Source organism: Canis lupus, chromosome X (assembly GCF_048164855.1).
Source record: "Canis lupus baileyi chromosome X, mCanLup2.hap1, whole genome shotgun sequence".
Lineage (NCBI taxonomy): Eukaryota > Metazoa > Chordata > Mammalia > Carnivora > Canidae > Canis > Canis lupus.
The window spans coordinates 13,074,269-13,101,557 of NC_132876.1; the positions used below are offsets into that span (position 1 = coordinate 13,074,269).

Consider the following 27,289-nt stretch of genomic DNA (forward strand, 5'->3'; position numbering starts at 1 on the left):
GTGGGATTCAATCCCGGGTCTCCAGGATCGTGCCCTGGGCCAAAGGCAGGCGCCAAACCGCTGCGCCACCCAGGGATCCGAAACAAGAGTTTTAAATGATACACTGGACCAGATGGATTTCACAGATATTTATAGAACTTTACATCCAAACACAAATGAATACACATTCCTCTCAAGTGCACATGGAACTTTCTCCAGAATAGACCACATACTGGGTCACAAATCGGTTCTTAACCGATACCAAAAGATTGGGATCATCCCCTGCATATTCTCAGACCATAATGCCTTGGAATTAGAACTAAATCACAACAAGAAGTTTGGAAGGACCTCAAACACATGGAGGTTAAGGACCATCCTGCTAAAAGATGAAAGGGTCAACCAGGAAATTAAGGAAGAATTAAAAAGATTCATGGAAACTAATGAGAATGAAGATAAAACAGTTCAAAATCTTTGGGATGCAGCAAAAGCAGTCCTGAGGGGGAAATACATCGCAATACAAGCATCCATCCAAAAACTGGAAAGAATTCAAATACAAAACTTAACCTTGCGCCTAAAGGAGCTGAAGAAAAAACAGCAGATAGATCCTACACCCAGCAGAAGAAGAGAGTTAAAGATTCAAGCAGAACTCAATGAAATAGAGACCAGAAGAACTGTGGAACAGATCAACAGAACCAGGAGTTGGTTCTTTGAAAGAATTAATAAGATATATAAACCATTAGCCAACCTTATTAAAAAGAAGAGAGAGAAGACTCAAATTAATAAAATCATGAATGAGAAAGGAGAGATCACTACCAACACCAAGGAAATACAAACGATTTTAAAAACATATTATGAGCAGCTATACGCCAATAAATTAGGCAATCTAGAAGAAATGGATGCATTCCTGGAAAGCCACAAACTACCAAAACTGGAACAGGAAGAAATAGAAAACCTGAACAGGCCAATAACCAGGGAGGAAATTGAAGCAGTCATCAAAAACCTCCCAAGACACAAGAGTCCAGGGCCAGATGGCTTCCCAGGGGAATTCTAGCAAACGTTTAAAGAAGAAACCATACCTATTCTACTAAAGCTGTTTGGAAAGATAGAAAGAGATGGAGTACTTCCAAATTCGTTCTATGAGGCCAGCATCACCTTAATTCCAAAACCAGACAAAGACCCCACCGAAAAGGAGAATTACAGACCAATATCCCTGATGAGCACGGATGCAAAAATTCTCAACAAGATACTAGTCAATAGGATCCAACAGCACATTAAGAAAATTATTCACCATGACCAAGTAGGAGTTATCCCCGGGACACAAGGCTGGTTCAACACTCGTAAAACAATCAATGTGATTCATCATATCAGCAAGAGAAAAACCAAGAACCATATGATCCTCTCATTAGATGCAGAGAAAGCATTTGACAAAATACAGCATCCATTCCTGATCAAAACTCTTCAGAGTGTAGGGATAGAGGGAACTTTCCTAAGCATCTTAAAAGCCATCTACAAAAAGCCCACAGCAAATATCATTCTCAATGGGGAAACACTGGGAGCCTTTCCTCTAAGATCAGGAACAGGACAGGGATGTCCACTCTCACCACTGCTATTCAACATAGTACTAGAAGTCCTAGCCTCAGCAATCAGGCAAAAAAAAAAAAAAAAAGAAAAAAAAAGAAATAAAAGGCATTCAAATTAGCAAACTCTCCCTCTTCACCGATGACATGATACTGTACATAGAAAACCCAAAAGACTCCACCCCAAGATTGCTAGAACTCATGCAGCAGTTCAGCAGTGTGGCAGGATGCAAAATCAATGCCCAGAAGTCAGTGGCATTTCTATACACTAACAATGAGACTGAAGAAAGAGAAATTAAGGAGTCAATCCCATTGACTATTGCACCCAAAAGCATAAGATACCTAGGAATAAACCTAACCAAAGAGGTAAAGGATCTTTACCCTAAAAACTACACAACATTTCTGAGAGGCATTGAGGAAGACACAAAGAGATGGAAAAATATTCCATGCTCATGGATTGGAAGAATTAATAATGTGAAAATGTCAATGCTACCCAGGGCAATGTACACGTTTAATGCAATCCCTATCAAAATACCATGGACTTTCTTCAGAGAGTTGGAACAAATCATCTTAAGATTTGTGTGGAATCAGAAAAGACCCCGAATAGCCAGGGGAATTTTAAAAAAGAAAACCATATCTGGGGGCATCACAATGCCAGATTTCAGGTTGTACTACAAAGCTGTGGTCATCAAAACAGTGTGGTACTGGCACAAAAACAGACACATAGATCAATGGAACAGAAGAGAGAACCCAGAAATGGGCCCTCAACTTTATGGTCAACTAATATTCGACAAAGCAGGAAAGACTATCCACTGGAAGAAAGACAGTCTCTTCAATAAATGGTGCTGGGAAAATTGGACAGCCACGTGCAGAAGAATGAAACTGGACCATTCTTTTACACCAGACCCAAAGATAAACTCAAAATGGATGAAAGATCTAAATGTGAGACAAGATTCTATCAAAATCCTAGAGGAGAACACAGGCAACACCCTTTTTGAACTCAGCCACAGTAACTTCTTGCAAGATACATCCATGAAGGCAAGAGAAACAAAAGCAAAAATGAACTATTGGGACTTCATCAAGATAAGAAGCTTTTGCACAGCAAAGGATACAGTCAACAAAACTAAAAGACAACCTACAGAATGGGAGAAGATATTTGCAAATGACGTATCAGATAAAGGGCTAGTTTCCAAGATCTATAAAGAACTTCTTAAACTTAACAGCAAAGAAACAAACAATCCAATCATGAAATGGGCAAAAGACATGAACAGAAATCTCACAGAGGAAGACATAGACATGGCCAACATGCACATGAGAAAATGCTCCGCATCACTTGCCATCAGGGAAATACAAATCAAAACCACAGTGAGATACCACCTCACCCCAGTGAGAATGGGGAAAATTAACAAAGCAGGAAACAACAAATGTTGGAGAGGATGTGGAGAAAGGGGAACCCTCTTGCACTGTTGGTGGGAATGTGAACTGGTGCAGCCACTCTGGAAAACTGTGTGGAGGCTCCTCAAAGAGTTAAAAATAGATCTGCCCTATGACCCAGCAATTGCACTGCTGGGGATTTACCCTAAAGATACAGATGCAGTGAAACGCCGGGACACCTGCACCCCGATGTTTCTAGCACAATGTCCACAATAGCCAAACTGTGGAAGGAGCCTCGGTGTCCATCGAAAGATGAATGGATAAAGAAGATGTGGTTTATGTATACAATGGAATATTCCTCAGCCATTAGAAACGACAAATACCCACCATTTGCTTCGACGTGGATGGAACTGGAGGGTATTATGCTGAGTGAAATAAGTCAATCGGAGAAGGACAAACATGATATGGTCTCATTCATATGGGGAAATAAAAAAATAGTGACGGAATAAAGGGGAAAGGAGAGAAAATGAGTGGGAAATATCAGAGAGGGAGACAGAACATGAGAGACTCCTAACTCTGGGAAACAAACAAGGGGTGGTGGAAAGGGAGGTGAGCGGGGGGTGTGGGTGACTGGGTGATGGGCACTGAGGGGGGCACTTGATGGGATGAGCACTGGGTGTTATGCTATATGTTGGCAAATTGAACTCCAATAAAAAAAATAAAAAAGTAAAAAATAAAGGAATACCGAGAATTCGTCTGGTAGTCATGAAATGTCTCCTTACTGTGCCCCTCAGAACTCCAGACTATGGGAAATACATTTCACTGATGGTTCCACCTGCTGTGCTCTGTAATCCATCACTGTATTTACACCGAAGCCACACTTTCCATGAGCTTCTCCTAGGCAATGACTGGACAGGAGAGGGATGGTAAGGCAGGCCCATTCCTGACTGATGCAGAACACCTCTGACAGCCAGCTTTAGTTCAAATACCCTGCGCCCCCGCCCATTGGCCTTGACAAATGTCCTCAGAACTGTCCTTGGTCTAAGATTCTTTCCCTCATTCTTCCTTCTCAAGTTCCTTCATAAGGATGAAACCTGCATTGTGATCTTTCAGCTCTCCCGGCCTCCTCTGGCAACCTTTACACTTTCCCTTATAGGCATTCTTCTTAATAATTCTCTGCTTGTTTAATCCTATCTGGGCATCTGCTTCCTGGGGAATTTGCATAAATTGTCCCAAATGTGGTCTGCAAAAACAGGCAAGACGATTTGGATTCGGGGACTGGCTCACTCACTACCCAGTAGAGGAAGAGGACACCATCCCAGTTGGTAAATGGAACACAGAAGTCCCTGACACATAGTGGTTTTGAGTAATTGCTGAAGATTCCCCAGTGCTGACCTACGAAATGTCCGGGTGGAGGGAAATGCTGTTGCAGGTGTAATGGTTCAGGTATTTGAGAGATATGGGTGTAATGGTGCCTACACGGAGGAGGAGCGCCTGGGTGACTCAGTCAGTTAAGCAGCCAGCTCTTGATTTCAGCTCAGGTCATGGTCTCAGGGTCCTGGGATGGAGCTCTGCATCAGACTCCATGTTCAGCAGGGAGTCTGCTAGAGAGTCTCTCTCCCCCTCTCCCTCTGCCCCTCCCCCTGGGCTTGTGCTCTCTCTCTCTCTCTCTCTCTCTCTCTCTCTCTCTCAAATAAATACATCTTTAAAAAGAAAAAAGAGGAGTTGACCAGTTACTGAGAAGTTATATTGATGCTCTTTAGAGGGATAATGAGTCTGTGGGCCTCTAACAAGCAGTTAATGGCTAAGTGTGAGAACAAAGTCTAAGTGGTAGCTCACAAAGAGGCTGTTATCTCCTGCAGTGAAGAGCAAACACAACTAAAACTGTTAAAGATGCAGGTTCAGAGATGCTTAGCCAAGATAAGATCAGTTATGTAAATGTTAGGGACCTGGTGGGGGAAATCCTGGGACATTGAACTATGAAAATAGAACGTCTATCTGAATGGAAGTCCCTGAAGATGTCAGCTCTGCATCTTCACATGGGATTGCAGAGGTGGCCTAACCTTCCCTGGTAAGTGCAAGTGCTTCTGCTGTACTAGAAAATGCTGCAGAGGCTTCTTCCTTGCAAGATTACAGATGCTACACTAAGGATCTGCCTTCACCTCCTCTCCTGACTGCCTCCTTAGACCAATACCTGGGGCTAAACTCTAGTATAACCCAGATGATGATGGGCCAGGCCTGACTAGTGAGGAACGTGACTATATGCTGAAATGATGTAAAACTTAGCCTGTGTGTATCTATATGATCCATGAGATGCATGGGAGCATTCCTGAGATGGGATTCTGAGGCTGTTTGTCCCAGAGGGATGGAATTAAGACTTAATAATCAGGAATTCATTGACTTGGGAGTACTCTCTTAAGACACAAGATCTAACATCCTAGTGAGGATCTCGTTGGGTGCACATATGTTACTGGGGGTATTTTAGTAGCCTGGAGAACGTCATGGCCAATATTCAACAAGAAGGAAGCATTTGAGATGGTAGAAAAAGGAATAAAGGGGTGGCGGGAGGGAGCAGGAATGTGGGAGTGGTATAGTGAAGAGCTCAGCAAATCCTCTCCCCAAAGGAAAGGATAAAACTGGACAAGGTGTCAAAAGCAGTCATTTTAGGACTCTGTAAGTTGACCAAAGGCATACAACAGACTGAAAAGCATTTATATAAGAGAACAGACTGAACTTTTGGGTCTTGGATGTTGAGCTCCTATCCGCAACCAACTCTGGTAGAATTACTGCCCTGTGGCCAGAGGGTCCTAACTTGAGAAAAAGCCCAGAGCCTGGGGTCGCTAACAAAAATAACACCTTAGTGGTAAACAATTGGAGAAGGCCATTATCACAGTTGCTTGAGACTGCAATCCTGCATGGGACAAGCAACATGCCGGCCAGAAATTTAAAGAGAAACAAAGACAAAATAGCCATAATGAGCCTTGATAAGCTACCAGATATCTCTGGTGTCCTGGAAGACTTCACATATGTATGAGGTTACTTGCCCTAAGAAGATATATATCCACAAGGCTCAACAAACTCCAAGTTGATAAACACAGAAATTTACACCTAAATGCTTCATCATCAAAGTGTTAAAAGAAGTAAAAAAAAAGAAAAGAAAAAAGAAAGAAAGAAAGAAAGAAAGAAAGAAAGAAAGAAAGAAAGGAAGGAAGGAAAAGAAAAAGACTCATCACACATAGGGAAACATTTTAAGATTAACAGCCAAATTTTTGTCAAAAGCAGTGGAGGCCAGAAAGCAATGGGAGCCACAGCAAACAACAGAAAGAAAGGGAAAAAATCATCAACTAATAATCTTATGTCTAGAAAACCATCTTTCAAAAATAAAGGAGAAATAAAGATATTCCAAGAAAAACAAACACTGAGAGAATTCATCATTAGCATCACCACCCTACAACAAATATTTAAGGGAAATCCTTCAAATTGAAAGAAGTGACACCAGATGGTAACTTGAATTCACATGAAAGAAAAATGAGCTGGTAAAGGCAATGATGTAGCTAGTTATAAAGATGGTATAAATACACTTTTCGCTTTTCTTCTCCTACCTTAAGATACAATTGTATAAAATAATAATTATAAAATTGCATGGTTGGGCTTATAACATATAAAGATGTAATATATATGAAAAATACCACAAAGGAGTAGTGAGGGAATGGAACAACATTAAAGAAAATGTTTATATTTTACTAGAATTAAGTTAGCACTAATTATTATTTTTATTTTTTTTAATATTTTATTTATTTATTCATGAAAGACACAGAGAGAGTCAGAGACACAGGCAGAGGGAGAAACAGGCTCCATGCAGGGAGCCCGATGCGGGACTCAATCCCGGGACTCCAGGATCACGCCCTGGGCCAAAGGCAGGCGCTAAACCACTGAGCCACCCAGGGATCCCCTAGTTAGCACCAATTAAAGTCAGCTGTGATACATTAAGGTTTATACTGTAATCCCCAGAGAAACCATGAAGAAAATAATTCAAAATATAGAGAAAAAATCAATAAATGAATTAAAATGGTATACTAGAAAATATTTGACACAAAACAAATAGTAAAGGAGGAACAGAAAAACAAAAAAGATATGTGACATAGGGAAAACAATAGCAAAATGGCAGTGGTAAATCCAATCATGTTAATAATTACATTAATTGCAGAGGATTAAAAATAAATCAAAAGGCATATTTTCAGACTGAATTTTTAAAATACAGTCCAATTGAATTCTACCTATAAGACATGCACTTTACTTTTTTTTTTTGAGATTTTATTCATTTATTTGAGAGAGAGTGTGTGTGAATGGGGTGGGGGGAGAGAGAATCCCAAGCAGACTCCATGCTGAGCACAGAGCCTGATGCAGGGCTTGATCTCACGACCCTGAGATCATGACCTGAGCCAAAATCAAAAGTTAATCGTGACCTGAGCCAAAATCAAAAGTTAATCGCTCAGCCAACTGAGCCGCCCAGGCACCCCCAAGACATGCACTTTAGATTCAGACACAAAGAAACTGAAAGTAAAAGGATAGAAAAAGATACACCATGTATACAGTAAGAAAAAGAGAACTGGAGTGACTATTCTAGTATCACACAAAAGCAACTTTAAGACAAAAATTTTAGAGATAAAGAAGAACATTTTATAATAATAAAATGTCAATTCATCAGGAAGCTATAACAAGTAAAAGAAATACACATACTTCACAACCCAAAATACATGACAGAATTGAACGGAAAAATAGACAATTCAATAAAAATAGAGACTTCAATATCCTCTTTTCCTTTCAATAACTGATAGAAAATTAGCAAGGATAGAATAACACTATCAACAAATTCAACCTGGTATCTGTAACACCCCATCTAACAACAGCAGTTTGTTGAAATGAAATGAAAACAGAATTTTCAAGCACACACAGTACATTCTCCAGGACAGATCATATACTAGGCAAGCACGAAGCAAATCTCAGTAAATTGTAAAAGACTGAAATTACACGAAGTATGTTCTCCAATCAAAATGAAATTAAATTAGAAACCAACAACAGAAGGAAATTTGGGGAAAAAAATTTAAAAAAGGAAATTTGGGAAATCAACAAATATTTGGAAATTAAATAATACACTTAAAAATAACCTATAGGTCAAATGTCAAATCATAAATTGTAAGAGAACATGGGACATATTTTTAATTGAGCAAGAACAAAAACATATCAAAATGTGTGGAATCTGACCAAAAAAAAGTAGAGCAAAATTTATAGCTTTAAACATCATATTAGAAAAGGAGAAATCTCAAACCATGAAACTAAGCTTCCACCTTGACAAATTAAAAGAGAAGAGCAGGGCAGAGAACCTGAATAGACATTTCTCCAAAGAAAACATATGAATGGCCAAGAGACACATGAAAAGATGCTCAATATCACTCATCATCAGGGAATGCAAAAAAAAAAACCATAATGAAATATTGCCTCACATCTGTCAGAATGGCCAAAAGAAAAAACACAAAAAACAACAAGTGTTGGTGAGGATATGGAGAAAGGGGAACCCTCTTGCACTGTTGGTGGGAATGTAAACTGGTACAGCCACTGTGGAAAACAGTGTGGAGGTTCCTCAAAAAATTAAAAATATAACTACCATATGATCCAGTAATTCCACTACTGGGTATTTACCCAAAGAAAACAAAAACAGTAATTCAAAAAGACATATGCACCCCCGCTATGTTTACTGCAGCATTATTTACAATAACCAACATATGAAAGCAACCTAAGTGTCTATCCATAGATGAATGGATAAAGATGTGGTACATATACAATGGAATATTACTCAGCCATAAAAAAGTATGAGTTCTTGCCACTTGCAACAACATGGATGGAGCAAGAGGGTATAATGCTAAGTGAAATAAGTCATTCAGAGAAAGGCAAATATCGTATGATTTCCCTCATACATGGAGTTAAGAAACAAAACAAATGAACAAAGAAAAAAAGAGACAAGAAAACGCTCTTAAATACAAAAACCAAACTGGTAGTTGCTAGAAGGGACATGAGAGGGCATGGATGAAATAGGTGAAGGGGATCAGAGGTACATGTGTCATGACCAGCACCGAGTAAGGTATAGAAATGATGATTCATTATGTTGTACACCTGAAACTAATATAACACTGTATGTTGATTATACTTCAACTTAAAAAAGAGAGAGAACAAACTAAACCCAAAGGATGAAGAAAGAAGGAAATAATAAGGAGGAAAGTGGAGATCAATGAAATAGGAAACAGAAAAAAAGACAGAGAAAATTAATGTAACCAAAACTGGTTCTTTGAAATGATGAACAATAATTGGCAACCATAAGCAAGACTAAACAAGGAAAAAAGAAGATATGGATTACCAAAATCAGGAATGAAAGAGAGGACATCACCTCTACTCTTACAAAAATTAAAAGGGTTACAAGAAAATACAATGAGAAACTATATGCAGACAGATTTAAAAATTTGGATAAAATGTAAAAATTCCTAGAAAGATGCAAAATACTGAAATTGACTAAAGAATGAATAGGAGGTTTGAATCAACCTATAATTAGAAAAGAGATTGGATTAGTAATCCCAAAACTTCCCATACAGAAAAATCCAGTCCCACGTGGCTTCACCTGTGAATTTCACCAAACATTTAGAAAGAATTAACAGCAATTCTGCACAAACTTAGGAAAAAAAAAAAACAGAAGAGGAGGAAACACTTCCTCACTTGTTCTATAAGGCCAAAATTATTCTGATACCGAAACCAAAGATATCATAAGAAAATACTACAGATCAATATCCTTTATAGAGATGCGAAAGTCCTCAACAAATTCTTTTTTTTAGAAATCTTTTTTTAAAAATTGTTTTAAAGATTTTATTTATTTATTCATTCATGAGAGACACAGAGAGAGAGAGAGGCAGAGACACAGCAGAGGGAGAAGCAGGCTCCATGCAGGGAGCCCAGTGTGGGACTCGATCCCAGGTCTCCAGGATCACGCCTTGGGCCAAACGCAGGTGCCAAACTGCTGAGCCACCTGGGCTGCCCAACAAATTCTTGTAAACTGAATCTAGAAGCATACAAAAAGGACTATATGCCATGGCCATGGGATTTATTCCAGATATGAAAGTTGGTTCAAAATAGAAAAATAAAGAAAAAATAAAGAAAAAAGAAAATAAAGAAAAAAAAAACACATCATGTCAACAGACATAAGAAAAACATTTAACAAAATCCAAAATTCCTTCATGACCAAAAAAAAAAAAAGCCTCTCATGATAAAAACACCTGTACAAGTGTAAGACTTGTATGTTAAAAACTACAAAATAATGCTGAGAGAAATTATAGAAGGCCTAAAGAAATGGTATAACATTCAATCTTCATGGATTGGAAGATGCAGTATCATTAAATGGAAATTCTCCCCAAATTGACCTACGGATTCAATGCAATCTCTATGAAAATGTCAGTAGGCCTTTTTTAAATATAGAAAACTGACAAGCTGACCCTAAAATGTATATGAAAATGCAACAGGCCTGTAATGAGCAAAGTAGTCTTGAAAAAGAACAAAATTGGAGGATTTATACTCCCAATTTAAAATTTTACTAGGAGGCTATACTAATTAAGTAGAAAAATAACTTGACCAGTTGACATTAGCTCTCCATTGCCACTGGCCAGCCCAGAACTGTCAGGATGGGCAAAGGAATGGAATGACCACAGTGCAAAGACATAGTCTGTATATGGGCCAGGTGGCATCAACTCCCACTTACCAAGGCCAAACTAGCTATCACTACCTCTCAATGTCCAAACTGTCAGCAACAGGGACCAGCTCTGTGCTTCTGCTACGGTACTACTCGTCAAAGAGAGTAACTAGCCACTTCGTTTTAAATTGACTATAACCTGACCCTCCCATCCTGGATGGGCTGACAATTCACATTCACAGGGATAGATACTCATTCCGGCAATGAATGTTCTATTATTGCTAGCAGGGCCTCAGCCAGCACCACTATCCTGGGGCTTACCGAATGCACAGGCATGGACCAGAAGACTCAATTCAGAATGAAGGAAGTGGGGGAGTGGACTCATAACCATGGGACCTACCATTATATAACATACCATACTATTCAAAAGCAGCCAGCCCCAGAGAAAGATATGGATGAGAGAGTGCTGGAATGGCTTTCTAAAGACACAGCTGAAATACTAGCTTGGAGACAATGGTCTGAAAAGATGGGGTCCCACCCTGAGAAATGCAGTGTATATATTAATTAAAGACCTCAATATGGTGCTGTGTCCTCACTAGGAAGAATAAATGGATTATGAACTAAGGAGTAGAAGCAGGTCTGGCCCCACTTACTATGACTCTCAGTGACCACCTGCAGAATTTATACTTTCTATTCCCTCAACCCTGAACTCTGCAGGGTTGGAGGTCCTGGTTCCCAAAGGGTACGCACTCCAGTGAACACAGCAAAGGTCTTGTTGAACTACAAGTCAGAGCTGATGCCAGGGCACTGTGGATTCCTCATGCCAAAGGACCAGCAAGACAAGAAGAGTCATGATCCTGGCAGAGAAAATTGATCCTTATCGGCATAAGAAGGCAGTCTTGCTTTTACACAAGGAGGCCAGGAGGAATTATGTGTGAAACTCATGTGATCCACTTGGTTACCCTTGCCCCATTGTAACTGTGAATGGACAAGTGCAGATTTTCAAGAGCACTTTCTCAGAGTGCTCATGAGTGGAGGTATGGGTCATACCACCAGGTAAGCCACCAAGATCTGCCGAGGCGGTCACTGAGGGTGAGATGCATTTTGAATGGATAATGGAGGAGGGAGATGAGTCGAGAGTTGTGGCCCCAAGATCGACTGCAATGGATAGGGCTGTAGGTCACCCCACTAACCTCCCTCTTCCGAGTTCTCAGAAAAAAGTACATGGGAACCATGAAACAAGTGCTCCCTGAACCTGTGTGGAGAAAGAGATCTGGGCAGAGCAATAAAATGCACATTCAAATCTCCAGCTGCTATGCTCTGAAGCCAATGCCACATTCAGGCTAAGACTATACTTCCAAGACTGAAAGTAGCAGGCATGCTGGAAGACGTAGGCCTCTTTAAGAAAACCCTGTGAATGACCTAAAAAATATCTTAGGTCGCTGATACTCAACTGTTGTGTAGACCCACTGCACTGAGTCAGAACGACTAAGTCATTTAGGACTTAACAACTGGGCCAGCATTAAGGACACGCAGAAGCCAGCCCTACTCCTCCCTCCCAACCTCAGAAAACACTACCACCACTACCCCAACACATATACACATAAATTATTTTAAGTTCCTCATAGATGACATCAAAATTATATAAAGACATCACTCTGGGATTGAAAATTGTATTGATTTTTAGTTCCTTTTTTCTGTAATTGTAGGAAATCAGCAAATGGAACATGATACAGTAAAAGAAGTAATAGGCAAGAAGTCAGAAAAATTGATCCCAGCTCTGTTGCTAAAGCAGATGTGTGAGCTTGGGAAGAGTCCATTTGTTCTCTGGGCCTCACTTCCCTCATGTGTAAAACAAGAAAATTGGATTAGATTATCTCTAAACCTCCCTTTTAGCTCTAAATATGATTCTGTGGACAATCCATATGCCTTCGGTTCAACCAATGGAATTATAATATCACATATACCCCTAAATGACCACAAGGTGTCAGAATGTGCTCATCTAACATTTAAACAGTTCTCGATGAACTATTCTGGTAATTTTGCAACAGACTAGAAGACTAATTTCCATATATCTCACACATTTCAAGAACCTTCCTAAATGCCCTATCGAGGAGGTAAGAAAACTATTATCAGTAAAATTTGTCCTGGAGATAAGAGGGACCCACCCATAAAGCTACTACCACCCAATAATTAACCCTTAACTTTTCCCAGACGCTACATGTTTATTTGCTTCAATAAACCTTCCATCATGCTAATTTTGTTTCCCAAATCCAAATTTTACCCATCTCGTTCCCCAAATCCTAATTTTACCCATCACTCAAAAGCTAGCTCTACCTATTCACAATAGCAATAATAATCATCTCTAGAAATAAACCTAACATAAAATATGTAAGACCTACAGGAATGCAACAATAATACTTTACTGAAGGATATAAAAGATGATGAGGATAGATGAAGACATCTACCATGGTCTGGAAAGGTCAGTTCTCCACAAATTAATTTTAATGCAATGCATTTTTTCCCATTAAACTTGAAGATTTTAGTCTAATTATTCATCCAGAAGAGATATTAGATAATGGGGGAGAATGGCCTGTATTTTTTTAACGTCTAGAAATAGTAAGAAAAAATAAAGAAATTACACATGCCTTATGAAACATCAAAACAATTTAAGCTAGTTATTGAAACAGTGAAATGGCATAGGCCCAGAAGACAGATCAATGGACCAGAACAGAGTCCAGGGGCCAATCCTGTATATATAGGAATTTAAGCATATGATAAAGGTTGATTTTAAAATAAGTGATAAAAGGATTCAGTCAACAGTAATCATAGAATCAACTTTACTGGGAAAAATAAAATTAACTGAAACCCTAACTGCATGCCATGGTGAACTATAAATGAAGTAAGGATCTTTCTCTAAAAATTCTAAAATAATAGGAAAGAACAAATACCTTCTCTGTTTGCCTCTTTTTCCTTTTCTGAAAGAAGAGATAATAATACCTACTTCACAGGGCCACTGTGAATGTTTAAAAGGCTGATTAATGGCATATTGATAAGTACTGAAAACATGTCAGCAGTATAATAGAACCTCAGTAAATATTTATTAATAATGAATTTTTTTATTAGACTGGGAAAACATAGGACTGGAGAACAACTCACTTGCTCCAAGTCACTCAGTATATCATGGACCCAGAGGGGGGAAAAGAGAGAAGAAGAGAGGGGGAGGCAAGCCATAAGTGACACCTAACTATAGAGAACAAACTGGGGGTTGATGGAGGGAGGTGGGTGGGGGATGGGCTAGATGGGGGATGGGCATTAGGGAGGGCACTTGTTATGATGAGCAATGGATGTTATATGTAGGGGATGAATCATTAAACTCTACTCCTGAAACCAATATTGTACTGTATGGTAACTACCTAGATTTTAAATACAAATTTGGAAGAAAAAAAATAATGAATCCAGAATTTATAACTGAGCCACAATTAGAAACTGAGTCCTCTGAATTCCAGCTCAGTTCTTTTTGTCTTTTTGCTATAGGTTCTGTCTCTCACTCTCTCTCCTGCTTTTTCTCTCTTCTCTTTCTCTGTTTCTCTTTTAATAATAGGATGCTATTTTAACGCTGAAATGTTTCATCGTCTTCCACATAAGAGTAGTACCAATTCATTTAGAAACTGATGGACTAAAAAAAAAGAAAAAGAAAAAGAAACTGATGGACTGCTACTATAAAGTCAGTAACATTTTAAAGTCAATTTGTATTGAACTAAGCATAACAGTACTTGCATGCATTAAAAAAAACTACAATATGTTTATTTTTTGCTATATTTATTCAGTCCACAGTAAATGCCTGCTATAGCCCCAAGGGTAAGAACCACTGAACTACGTACAATGAATGCTCTAGTTTATTACTCCAGAGAAAGCACTCAATCAAAATAATCCAAAGACTGATTGCAACATGTCGAAGAACAACCTAAGAGCCTATATTCCTATGCCATCTCTCAATTGAGACCTTAATCCTACAAGTCAAGAGGAAGCTGAGAGCCATAAGGGAAAAGGGGCTAAATTTTACAGACAAAAATGGTTTCATTTATTGCAGCAACACAGTATTTTATTTTATTTTTTTAATTTTTATTTATTTATGATAGTCACACAGAGAAAGAGAGAGAGAGAGAGAGAGAGGCAGAGACACAGGCAGAGGGAGAAGCAGGCTCCATGCACCGGGAGCCCGATGTGGGATTCGATCCCGGGTCTCCAGGATCACGCCCTGGGCCAAAGGCAGGCGCTAAACCGCTGCGCCACCCAGGGATCCCAACACAGTATTTTAATTACCAAGAGAGTCATTTCTCATAGGATAAGCAAGTCTTCCAATTTCACCTCAGAAGAGGAAAAGTATGGATCCAAACCTGGAAGGGACATGTCATGGCTCCCTGGGCCTGGAATAGAGTCAAGGGAAGAGCTGGTAGTGGTTGCCATAGAGAAGCAGGACGAAAGGCACTGGCCAAAAATTTGGGGAACAGAGTAGGAGGATGGTAAGGAAAGAAAGTATGGAAGGGATAGGGGTACCGGGGAAAGAGATGGTGCTAAAAAAAAAAAAAAAAAAAGATGGTGCTAGTGTGTGATATGCATCTCACAAGGATTTATTCTTTCAGAATCCTTTCAGGGCTTTGAACCTTTGAAGTTGTGGGTTCAGGTGCTATTCTATGCCTATCAGGTTTACTTACATCCAGTGACTTTTATCCATGTCCCTTCATTTCTGTACCTGTTTGCCCACCTGTGAAATAGGCCAATAACAACTGCTGCCAACACTCCACGGGTTATTTGGGAGATCTTAGGAGACCTGGAATATTACACAAATAGAAGGGACTGTTGTGATTCAAGGCATTTGTCCAGCCTGGGTTAGGTGGAAATGGGAAATAGAGCCACACCTATCTTTACCCTGTGACAGGATTTTGCTTGTGCGGACAAGAAAAATAACAATCATCTTTAGTTCTACTTCTTGGTATCTGGAAATATGGGAGACACTGACATGATGGATGCTACAGAGTTCATCCAAGAACCTGCCCTCACTTTCTATCACACCAATTTATGATTGCTTCTGAGTTTCACAAGCAGGTAGACTACAGCCAGAAAAAACTTCACCTGGAGGATTTGAGATAGAAAGGAAAATACAATTCCCTGGGATCATAAATATAAGGAAATACACCTTTCACCTTTATCAGGTAGAAATCAGAAGTGTCCCATTCCCCCAGCTACTCAATCAGAATAATCACCCAAACCACTCCCACAACTTATACTTCTATTTCCACCCTTTCTCTCTGAGACTTGTTTTTACCTGGAGGACCTTCTTATCATCATAAAACCATCCCAGCATGGATATTATTCTGAACCAATGAAATATTAGGAAATTTTCTGATAAAGATCTTGAAAAGAAGGCAACAAAAGGATAATACTGCATGCGTGAGAATTCCTGGCCCCAAATTTCGAATGGTATTTGTGAAAGGTGCATGCGCTTGGCTCTTAGGTAAGACAGGCACAGATCATGTGATTCTGGTACTATCTACAGGCACTTGCTATGCCAACAGCACTTTTTCATTTCCAGTGCTCCAAATTGTAATCTGCAGCTTCTCAGTAGAATGAGACACCCAACAGTGCCTTGAAACAACTCTGCAGCAAGAAAACCCACCATTGCCTTTTAAAATAGACAGCAGAGGTCAGCAAAGCCCAGTCCGCTCACCTACCCCTGGGAAGACTTGCAGACTCTGACATTCATATTGCAAATTTCAGGTCCATTAGCAACCAAACCTCTCTTGCAAGGATCCACAAAATAATCAAGAAAAGGTTTCTCCTTAGATATATAAAGTGAACATTACTAATCGCTTCGGTATTGGTATAATGAGGATGAACAAAGCCATGGCTCTCGTGATTATGCAGTAAACACAAACAACCTAACAGGCTTCAGGAGACATTATTTTCAAATGAATAGGCTCCTCTCAGAATTGGTCAGGAGCAGGTGATATAATATACAAATAAACACAAAGCATACATATGATATGTATCGCACTTGAATAAGAAGGCTGCAATTAAGGAAAGCCATTTAAAACTATAATTGATAATTTTTAAGTAAATATACCCTTGTAACCGAATGCAGATGGCATACCCACTATACAGCTGACCCTTGGGCATGAAGAAGAAATAAACAGGAGGTGCATTACATGCTATTAATTATTTTCACTGCTACAGTTGTTTGCTATATAATATAGGTCAAGGGGTTAGCCTGAAGCTTCTCCTAATATATTAGTAAATAAATTTGAACAGATTTTAATTTGCTAATGGAAAGGTCTGGGCCAGTTGCAAATAAGAGTGAGGCTACTTTGTCTCCCTCATTAGCATGCAACCAGGCTTATCCTTCCCATTCATACAAAATGTTACATTTCCATAAAGTGTAGTGTAATTTGTCAGGAAAAAAACTCTGTAAACTATATTAGAATAAAGATAAATTTGTATCATGTGGTCATCTTCCTCATAGAGTCTTTATGATAATTGCATGTCTAACACCTGCCTCCAAATAATACCGCCTGCCAAGTAATACCACTCTGGATCTTCATAGTACATAAAAATGACAGGGAATAGAAGAGCTATTCCTCTAACTTATTTCTAAGCATCCACCCTTATGGCTATTGCCTTTCTGGCCGTTCACTGGAGTGCCCCAGGTTTGGTTTGGTTTTGTTGTACAGAAGATTCGCCCTGCTTAGTAATTTTAAAAACTTAGTCTACATTATGGATTTATGATGTTTTCAGAAAGCTGACATTAAAATAACGTGACAATCACTGCCTGCTACGTGACGAAAGCTACAGTCTGAAACGAAAGGGCTGTTCCAAGTTACGTACTGTAGACAATTTAATCTAGTTGTAGTTGGCACTTTTCAGCACCTCCTGCCCCCACCCCCAATCATTTATGTGACCCGATGAAAATAATCTCTGAAATTTATGAGATTGAAGTCCCAGATACGGAAGAGCCAAGATCTATAGTTTTAATCCTCCATTCTCATTTTCATTCTTGCTCTCAGCCTGGCCCATAGGGGGAGTGTACACCTGCCACCCTTCCCCAACCCCAGTCCCTGAGCTGCCTGCAATGGGGTGGCAACCTTTGCCACTGTTACTCAAGAATGACTGGGAGTTCCCTCGAGTTCCAGCCCCTCTTTGGTGCCTGTTTCCCAGGCGCCCCACACTGCTGGCCAAGTCCTTTCAGGTATCAGGGCAGAGGAGGCCAGGTGGGCTAGCTGGTTCCTCAGCTTAACTTTGGAGGCTCAGGAAGAGATGGCTCACACAGTAAAAGGACAGAGTGGCAGGGCCGAACAGCAGAGGTCTCTTTTTGAACAGATAAATGTAGAGTCTACCTGCTAGGATTACGGCTTTGTAAGGGAAGGGTCTAGATTCCCCATCAAGGGGAAAGACCGTTAGGGAAGGTCAACAACACAAGAAGTAAAAATGATGAGAGAAATCTGAGTTTAGAAAATCTGATGATCTAAGGACTTAAACTGACAGAAAAAGTCTTAGAAAAGACTGCTCTCAGGCTTTCATTCTTACATTTATATCGATGACTCAACTCTACATTTACAGTCCTGAGCTCTCACACAAAAAATTAATACTGGTTTAGTGTTTTGTGGTTTTAGAAAATGCTTTGCAGGGGTGCCTGGCTGGCTCAGTCAGTGGAGCATGTGACTCTTTTTTTTTTTAAGACTTTATTTATTCATGAGAGACACACAGAGAGAGGCAGAGACACAGGCAGAGGGAGAAGCAGGCTCCCTGCAGGGAGCCCTATGTGGGACTCGATCCAGGTCTCCAGGATCACACCCCAGGCTGAAGGCAGTGCTAAAGCACTAAGCCACCAGGGCTGCCCAGAGCATGTGACTCTTGATCTTGAGCCCTACGTTGGGTGTAGGGATTACTTAAAGACAAAATATTTTTAAAATATGTTGATGTTTATTGTTGGGTAAGATGTTCACCACAGCACTATGAAGTTAGCAGGGCTGAGAGAGATGCAGTGACCTGCTTCAAGTCACTCAGGAGGGATTTGGGTACTAGCCCAGTGACCCCAAATGCCAAGCACTTTCCAAAGCCCCATGTGGCTTTCCCCCAACCTTAAGTATCTAAGACCTGTGCCATGCTCCACATCAACTGCCACGGGAACAGCCTAGGTGAGTGCAAGATGACTTTTTGAAATCCTTCGCCACATTTCCCCCACATCTCCTCCCTCTTATCAGGATCCCTGGCTGAGTCTTGAAGCAGAGGATGCTTGGATAATCTTGACTCCAGAATGACCTCCCACCCCTCCAACTCTGGCCCTTTCCTTGGGCAAACATCGTCTCTCAGCAAGTGGCAAGTGTCTTTTGCACCCGGGATGGGAAGAGATACTATTGTTCACAGGGCTGAGTTTGGGAAGCAGATTGTAGGTGGGTGGGTAGCTATCTGACTACTGTCTCACCTTTCGGGGCTCGAGCTAGGTACAGCCAATTCTATTATATCACAGCTATTTCAGGCACATTCTCCAGAATTGCTTAGAGCTGAAGTGAATTAAACTGATTTCCCAACTTGGGTGGCACAACAGATCACAAGATTCCCTGCTATAGATCAAGTAACCTACCCTACATCTCCCCCTCAAACTGAAGAAAAAGGAAATCGTGCCTTCAGTCCTCTCCTAGAATCTCCTAAAGGGATATGGAACTTTTGGACAAACTGCCTCACTCACATCACTCTACAGTTTTAGTGTCTGAATAAGGGACAAACCCAATTTTGTCCAAAATATTTGGACTAAATTTGGGTGAGGCGAGAAAGAAAAAAATAAGACAATGATTTTACTGTGTAACAATTGCAACAGAGACAGAAAAATTAACTACGTTCAGGTAAAGAAACACTATTCCACTTGACAAGCACGGGGCAGGGGGGGCATTTGTCACTGAGTACTTACCGTTTCACCTGTCATTTCATACAAAGATAGAGGACCTTATTTTTTTTATTACTCTTGCATAAGTAATGGCAGGAAGAAGCGTATATGTTAATCCTTACTAATTTCCAGCCCTTTTTTACTTTTGTTTGTGATGCAAAAAAGGGGGGAGGGGAAAGAAAACCACTATTTGGAAACCAGGAGGAATGGAGGAGCATAAGCAGTAGAGCAAAAGCAGAGCAAAGCATAAACATAACCAACAATGCCTCAAGGATGATTCAAACATTGGCCAAAGTCAGGCACTTTTAATTCCAAATATCTTCGCTATTTTGTATGCTACAGAATAGAACCAAACCGAACAGAAACAACAGAACTTTGAACTTTCAGGCATCACTGTACCGGTTGCTTTAAAATACTAAATGTCCGCTAACTGTATTTTCCCTAGAAATGCAGGCAGTTATTATGAACTTCACTGGTATTCCCACCATACAGATAAAGTACTGAAATAAAGCTAGAGGACAACGAATTCAGAGAATTAACTTTATTGTTCAGAAGAAGTAAACTTGGCCTTGATCAAGGGAGCCCAGACCGTGACACTCCAGGCAGGAAGTTAGCCAGCTTTTCAACAAAAGAACTGAGGTAAATATGGGACTTCCCCACTCTTAGACAGTTGTCTCAACTCTTCACCTCACTTTACATAGAAAGATGAGAATTATGTCAGCATTTTAGTAACCACACTTGGAGTTCTAACTCTCCACTCCATTTGTGTGGCCTTTATAAAATACGGATTAATTTTCCACCTGTGACTGTCTCCCTTGCGAGAGCTATAGGAAGTTTGAAAATCCAAGAGATTTGCAGTCTGGAAGGAAAAAAAATACAGCATCACGCAGCAGATTTGACATCGTGTGTGATAGTTTACATTATTCAAAACCTAAAACAATTGTTCTCAAATCCAATAAAATTAAAGATAGTTGGAATCTAAGCCAAATGAGTTTTGCCGGTAGTTTGCCTAATACAATTCACCAGTGTACAAAAACATAGAGTTGGTTGTAATTGCAAAGACTACATAGAACCAAACAACATTCCAACTGCTTTTATTAGGAGAAAAGAAAAAAAAAAACTTAGAAATATCTATTGCTGGAAAATGATAAGATAAACCTTCCTAAAGTCACGTCGTCAAAACATCTTGTGCCCACTTGCAATTGAAATATTATCTGCCATATAAATCTGAAGGTGCATATTTACCAACTGTCTTTCCGATTCTAAGAACTATCTGCCAGAAAAGGAAATTTACAATAATAGTGACAAGGACAAAATCAGCAAGGGAAGCCTAATGGTTTTTCTATTTTGTTATAGGATGTCAGAAGTTGTGGGTTTTACACAATTCTCATCACACTAGCTGCTACCCCACTCTTTATCCTCCCCTGATGTTCAGCATTCCTAAAGTGACAATTCTTGACTTATTCTACAAACACCTCTAAACCTTCTATAGATATTTTAAACATTTAGCCAATTTAATGGAATGCTTACTTCTGAAGGGGAAACTGCATTGTATGCACCCTCTCTCCTTCTTGAGGCTGCTTTAAATTGGGGGAAACAGGGGATCCCTGGGTGGCTCAGTGGTTTGGCGCCTGCCTTCAGCCCAGGGCATGATCCTGGAGTCCCGAGATTGAATCCCACATCGGGCTCCCTGCATGGAGTCTGCCTCTCTCTCTGCCTCTTTCTGTGTGTGTGTGTGTGTGTGTGTGTGTGTGTGTGTGTGTGTGTTTCATGAATAAATAAATAAATTCTTTAAAAAATTGGGAAAAACATGGGCATGTAATTGTATTTTCAAAATACAAATATTAAATATAAGGTTCCTTATCAACTGAAATCATACTACTTATGGTCATCACTTCTGCTAATTTTTCTTATCCCTACACCTACTCACAAAAGAAAAAGCAAAACTTAAATAGGCCAATGTCCAGTGTTAAAGTTGCATATTCAGGGACACCTGGGTGGCTCAGCGGTGGAGCGGCTGCCTTTGGCCCAGGACATAATCCTGGAGTTCCAGGATCGAGTCCCGTGTCGGGCTCTCTGCATGGAGCCTGCTTCTCTCTCTGTCTATGTCTCTGCCTCTCTCTCTGTGTCTCTCATGAATAAATAAATAAAATGTTTTTAAAAAATAAAATAAAACTGCATATTAATATAACGCTACAGATTACAGAAAGAGAAAACTTCCCTTACAGCTTATAGCATGGGTCACAAGGGACAGGATTCCCTTCTTAGAGATGAATGGAAACAAAAATTACTTCAAATAATAACAATAATTACTTCAACACTAGTTATAATTTATTGAGAAGAGCTAAAGTTTATTGGGTGCTTGCCAAGTGCCATTTTAGCCTGTCCCTAACACAGGTAGATATTATTATTATCCCTATTTTACAGATAAAGGAACTGCAACTTAAACAGCCTAAGATCACACATCCAGTAAGTGGCTAAAATCGAATTCAAAGCTGGATAGCCTGTCTCCAGAGTCCATCCCCTTTCTACAGCCTCTTTGATGGCAAACAAGCACACAGCACTTTCTGACTTGTATTTTATACATTTGTCAAGTGTTTCACAACCACTCTGTCACTGCTCACATCACCTCTGCCAGCCAAGAGGTTAACTAGGCTGTCTGAGTGCTTCTGGAGACATGGAAACAAGAATAGAGTCCTGCAGAGCCCCTGAAAGCTGGAATCTGACACCCCTGGGTGAATGGCTTAAACTCTCTGGGCTTCATTTTCTTCACCTACACATTGGGTTTCATTGTGTGTGCAGCCTTATTTTCCCCACAGTGTCATCATTCCTGAGATAATGTATGTGAAGGTGTTAACTGTAAAGTGATGGAAATGGAGTTTTTTAAAGATTTTGTTTATGTATTCATGAGAGACACACAGAGAGAGAGGCAGAGACACAGGCAGAGAGAGAAGCAGGCTTCCTGTGAGGACCCCGATGCAGAACTCGATCCCAGGACCCCGGGATCACAATCTGAGCCAAAGGCAGACGCTCAACCACTGAGCCACCCAAGTGCCCCAGAAATGGGATTCTTAATGTAAGGTCCACAAACAGGCTACAGGGAGTTTGTTGAACCCCTTGATATTGTCTGCAAGCTTTGCTTGTATGTACATATGTGCATTTTTTGTGTGTTGAAAGATTGACTACCGTTTTCATCCGATTGCCCCCAAATAAGGTTAAAAACTGCTACAGTACGTAAATAACCATTTTGTCTTTAGGTGACTGAGAAGATAAGAATTCTCTCTATTGGAGACCACTTGGTCTCCCCAGAGTTTCTTTCTATACCTATTGGGCCTCATTTTATGAGGGCAGCCCTAGGAGACCAGCACATTGCCATTTGCACATGCCAGCCTTCCCAAGACCCAACAGTAGTTTTTCACTCCTTGTCTCTACCCTCTATGCCTCAGACTCTCATTCACTCATTCATTCACTCAATATATATTAAATGCCAAATTTTGCCACAAGCAGTGTGCTGGACACAAGGCATATGGCAGGAAACAGCACTCCCTAGCTCATGAAACTTCAGAATCTAGTGGAGAAAACAGATAAAACTTGGGTCTTGAGAGTGACAAAGGGGTGCCAGGGACAGGTGAAGTGTGGAGCACAGGTGAGTCCTGCATCCTTTTCACCTCGGAAATGCTGAATTCCCTCCGGAGCCTCCTCTCTCTTCTTCCAATGCGCGTGGTTTGTCTACATGGTCCCTTTAAAATGAGCCAGAAAACACAGACACACACACACACACACACACACACACACACACACACAAGGGTATGATGATCCACCAAGCAACCACATCTCCATCATTACAGACCCTAAACTTCAATTAATTTACCCTTACACCAAATCACATATTTCCTCAATTCTGAGGTTTATTGTTGTTACATTTTAATGTCTGAAAGTGAGAAGTAACTGCATACACTTAATATAAAGCACTTTCTTTTCCAACAGAGATCTTTTTGGATCAGTGATGTAAGTGTTGGGCACTTGGGCACTTGATGTAAATGTTGTAGGCAACAGGTGACACCTTGAAATGAAGGAAAAATGATAAATTCTTGGGCAATCACATCCTGCACTCTTGACTCACGTATGATGAAGCATGAGCTCTTCAGAATGTTGGACAAGGCCCTCAATGACTGGGCCTCTGGCCAATTCTCACCAGGTGCTGTCTTGAGCCCTATGCTCCAGGCCTTCCTAATTGCCTTCCAGTGACAGGTGATAGTTTGTCACCTCTAACAGCTATTAGCATATCTTCCCCAACTAACCTGTGCGCATCCCCAGGGCATTACCATGCTTAATTCTCCAGCACAGTTCCCCAAATATAAGTATGGTAAAGCATTAAGGAATATATTAATTCATGGTCTAACTATAGCCTAAAACCCCCCGACCCTTTTTCACATGGGATGCTAGGCCCATCTCTTCCACCTGTACTTGTGCAATGGGTTTCAAGATCTTGTCCAGAAGCCTTTCCTCATTATCCCAGCCAGAAAGCACCTCTCTCGTCTCTGAATTCACTCTGATACTCCATGAGGCTTCAACAATAGTTCACCAGCAAACAGAAGCAAGTTTCACTAGAATACTGTTTCTGGGGGGTTCTGTGAACAGGGGACACACACAAATACCGTATTTTATACAGCACACTTAAAAGAGATTAAAAGAGGGGATCCCTGGGTGGCTCAGAGGTTTGGTGCCTGCCTTCGGCCCTGGAGACCCGGGATTGAGTCCCACGTTGGGTTCCTGCGTGGAGCCTGCTTTTCCCTCTGCCTGTGTCTCTGCCTCTCTCTCTCTCTCTCTATGTCTATCATAAATAAATAAAATCTTTTAAAAAATTTTAAAAAGAGAGATTAAAAGATTCAAAACAGTGCTCGCTTCAGCAGCACATATACTAAAAGATTCAAAACAGCTCAAAGCATGTGGATGGTAACGACCTCACAGTCACCACTGCTCTGTAGAGGAAGGCATCCACAACTATTGCACACCCAGGTAGCTGTCTGAGTCAAACTGTTTAGTGCCCTGAGAGCATATGCTCTCTAAGCCAAATTCGTACTTGTGGAGGAGTTTCTCCCTCCTTTGACATTTTAAGCATTTGGGATGCTCCACAGGGTTCAGCAACGATGAGACACTATGTCTGGTTTTGCTCCAGATCTTGTAAATTCTTACTTTTATAAATTCAAAGATAGGCATTACAACTGTTAAGTGACATAATCTTGAAGGGTCTTCCTAGTTTAGGCAGAGACTCATGCCTTCATCTTCTAGATCCCCATACCTTAGCTGAGGTCTGGGGCCAAACACATTTACAATGAATAATTAAATGAGGTGACTTGCTTTGTATTTGGCCTTGTTTGGCTTTATAAGATGTGTGTCTTTGGCATTAACAACTGATTAGTATGGGCAGCCTGGGTGGCTCAGCGGTTTAGCGCCGTCTTTAGCCCAGGGTGTGATCCTGGGGACCCGGGATCGAGTCCCACGTCGGGCTCCCTGCATGGAGCCTGCTTCTCCTTCTGCCTGTCTCTCTCTCTTTCTCTCTCTCTCTCTCTCTCATAAATAAATAAATAAAATCTTTAAAAAAAAACAACTGATTAGTACAATTTTTATGAAAGTATCAGGGATGAAGGAGTCATTCAAGGCTGGCTTAGTTAGGTTCAGGCCCCACAAAGGACTCACACAGACTCAGCTGATTTGTGAGGAAGCCATCTCATCACTTACCAAGACACTCTATTATTCCTCAAGGTCACAGGGGTGCAGGAAGTACTCAGGAAGTATCCTGAGGAGGTGAAGGGAATCTCATCTCACATTTACAAATTCATAAGTCCATGGTTTGGGTACCTTGTATTATAGGAAATTATTTTAAAATAACAAAAATTTGTGACTTCGGTAACCCTCAGTGGGAGTGCAGAAAGCAAAAACAAGACTCTAGGAGACTGGGAAACAAACTAAGCCTTCTGCTGTCCCTATCTTCAGCCAGATATCAGCTTGAAGTTATCAGGGAAGAGTTTTAATTTTATAATAGCTAGAGTGGCCCTTTCTTTCTTTTTTCAAAAAAAAAGAATGAAGGAACAGAGGGAGAGAATCTTCAAGCAGACTCCCCAGTGAGCAGGGAGCCCGATGCGGAGCTTGATCTCACAAGCCATGAGATCATGACCTGAGCCAAAACCAAGAGTCGGACACTCAACTAACTGAGCCACCCAGGCGCTCCTAGAGTGGGACTTTCAGTTTTACTCAATTAAAAAATATATAGGTTTCTGGAAAACAACATAGAACTGTCCAACTTATCTACCTGTCTCTGAAAGACAGTCCTGGGGCTGGAATTCAAGGGAACTCCTGTTTCAAGGCCATTGTGCTTGGGAAAAGATAATGGATCATGCTACCAAATGGCTAACTCACTGAACTAGGAGAGGAGAGGCATGAGTCTCTTCGTTGGTGGTGCTATCTATCCTCCCCCAACCACCCACCCCAACAATGTGATGATGCTCCTTCTTCTAGTAGGATATGGAAATTGATAACCCCTCCCCTCTAATTGATAAAATTAGAAGGAATTTGTGATATAGGATCTTACAAGAGGAAGACTCCTTGAAGACATGCCCGGGACAAAAAGATGTGCCCTGACATGTGATGTCATGAGCACTGGATGTTATATGTTGGCAAATTGAATTTAAATTAAAAATATACAATTTTAAGATTAAAAAAATGTGCCCTGAGATTCCTGGTAAAATGAAATGACAGCACCTGCAGCACCGCAGAAGGTCAGTTTCAAATATGGAATTCTCAAATTCCTGGGAGTGCTGAGTCAGAATGTGGCAGTGAGTGGAGCACCAGCCCCTTGTCCCCAGATCACCTCCTCTTCTCTTCCCACTTCTACCCAGACTGTCCCACTTACATGAGGGTCCTCATGTCCTCCCATGTGGAGACCCCAGATGGAATGTTCAAGCTCCAGCCATTATGATCCAGCAATTCTATGTCTAGGTATATACATGTTGAAGACATATGTCCACACAAAAATGTATACACAAATGTCCACAGCAGAACTATTTCCAATAGTCAAACAGTGGAAACAACCCAAATGTCCATCAGCTGATGGTTGGAAAAACAAAATGTAGCATATCCATGGAATGGAATATTATTCAGCCATTAAAGGAATGAAGTCCTGATACATGCTACCACATGAATTAACCTTGCAAACATGTAAGTGAAAGAAGCCAGTCATAAAAGCCACAATACTGCATAATCCAAAAAAAAATTTAAAAAATACTGTATGATCCCACTTATCTGAAATGTCCAGTATAGGCCAATAGTGACACAAACCAGATTAGTGATTGCCAGGGATTGGGGGAAAGAGGGATTAGGAAGTGATTGCTCAGTCGGTATGGGGTTTCCATTTGTGGTGGTAAAATAGTTCTGGAATTAGTGGTATGGCTACACAACACTGTGAAGGTACTAAATACTTATCTTAGTCCATTCCGGCTGTTATAACAAAATACCATAGACTGGATAACTTATGAACAACAGACACTCATTTCTCACAGTTCTGGAGGCTGAAAGTCTGGGATCAAGGCACCAGCACAGCTGTATTCTCATGAGGGCCCCCTTCCTGGTTCATAGCCAGTGCCTTCTCACTGTGTCCTCACATAGTGGAAGGGCCTAGACATTTCTTTT

General features: G+C 40.5%; 1 pseudogene; it reads left to right on the top strand.

The window, feature by feature from the left end:
- The first annotated feature begins 5,859 nt into the window (after nt 1-5,859).
- The window catches only part of LOC140627919 (nucleoside diphosphate kinase, mitochondrial pseudogene), a 54,059-nt pseudogene continuing 32,629 nt past the window's right edge, over nt 5,860-27,289 (top strand).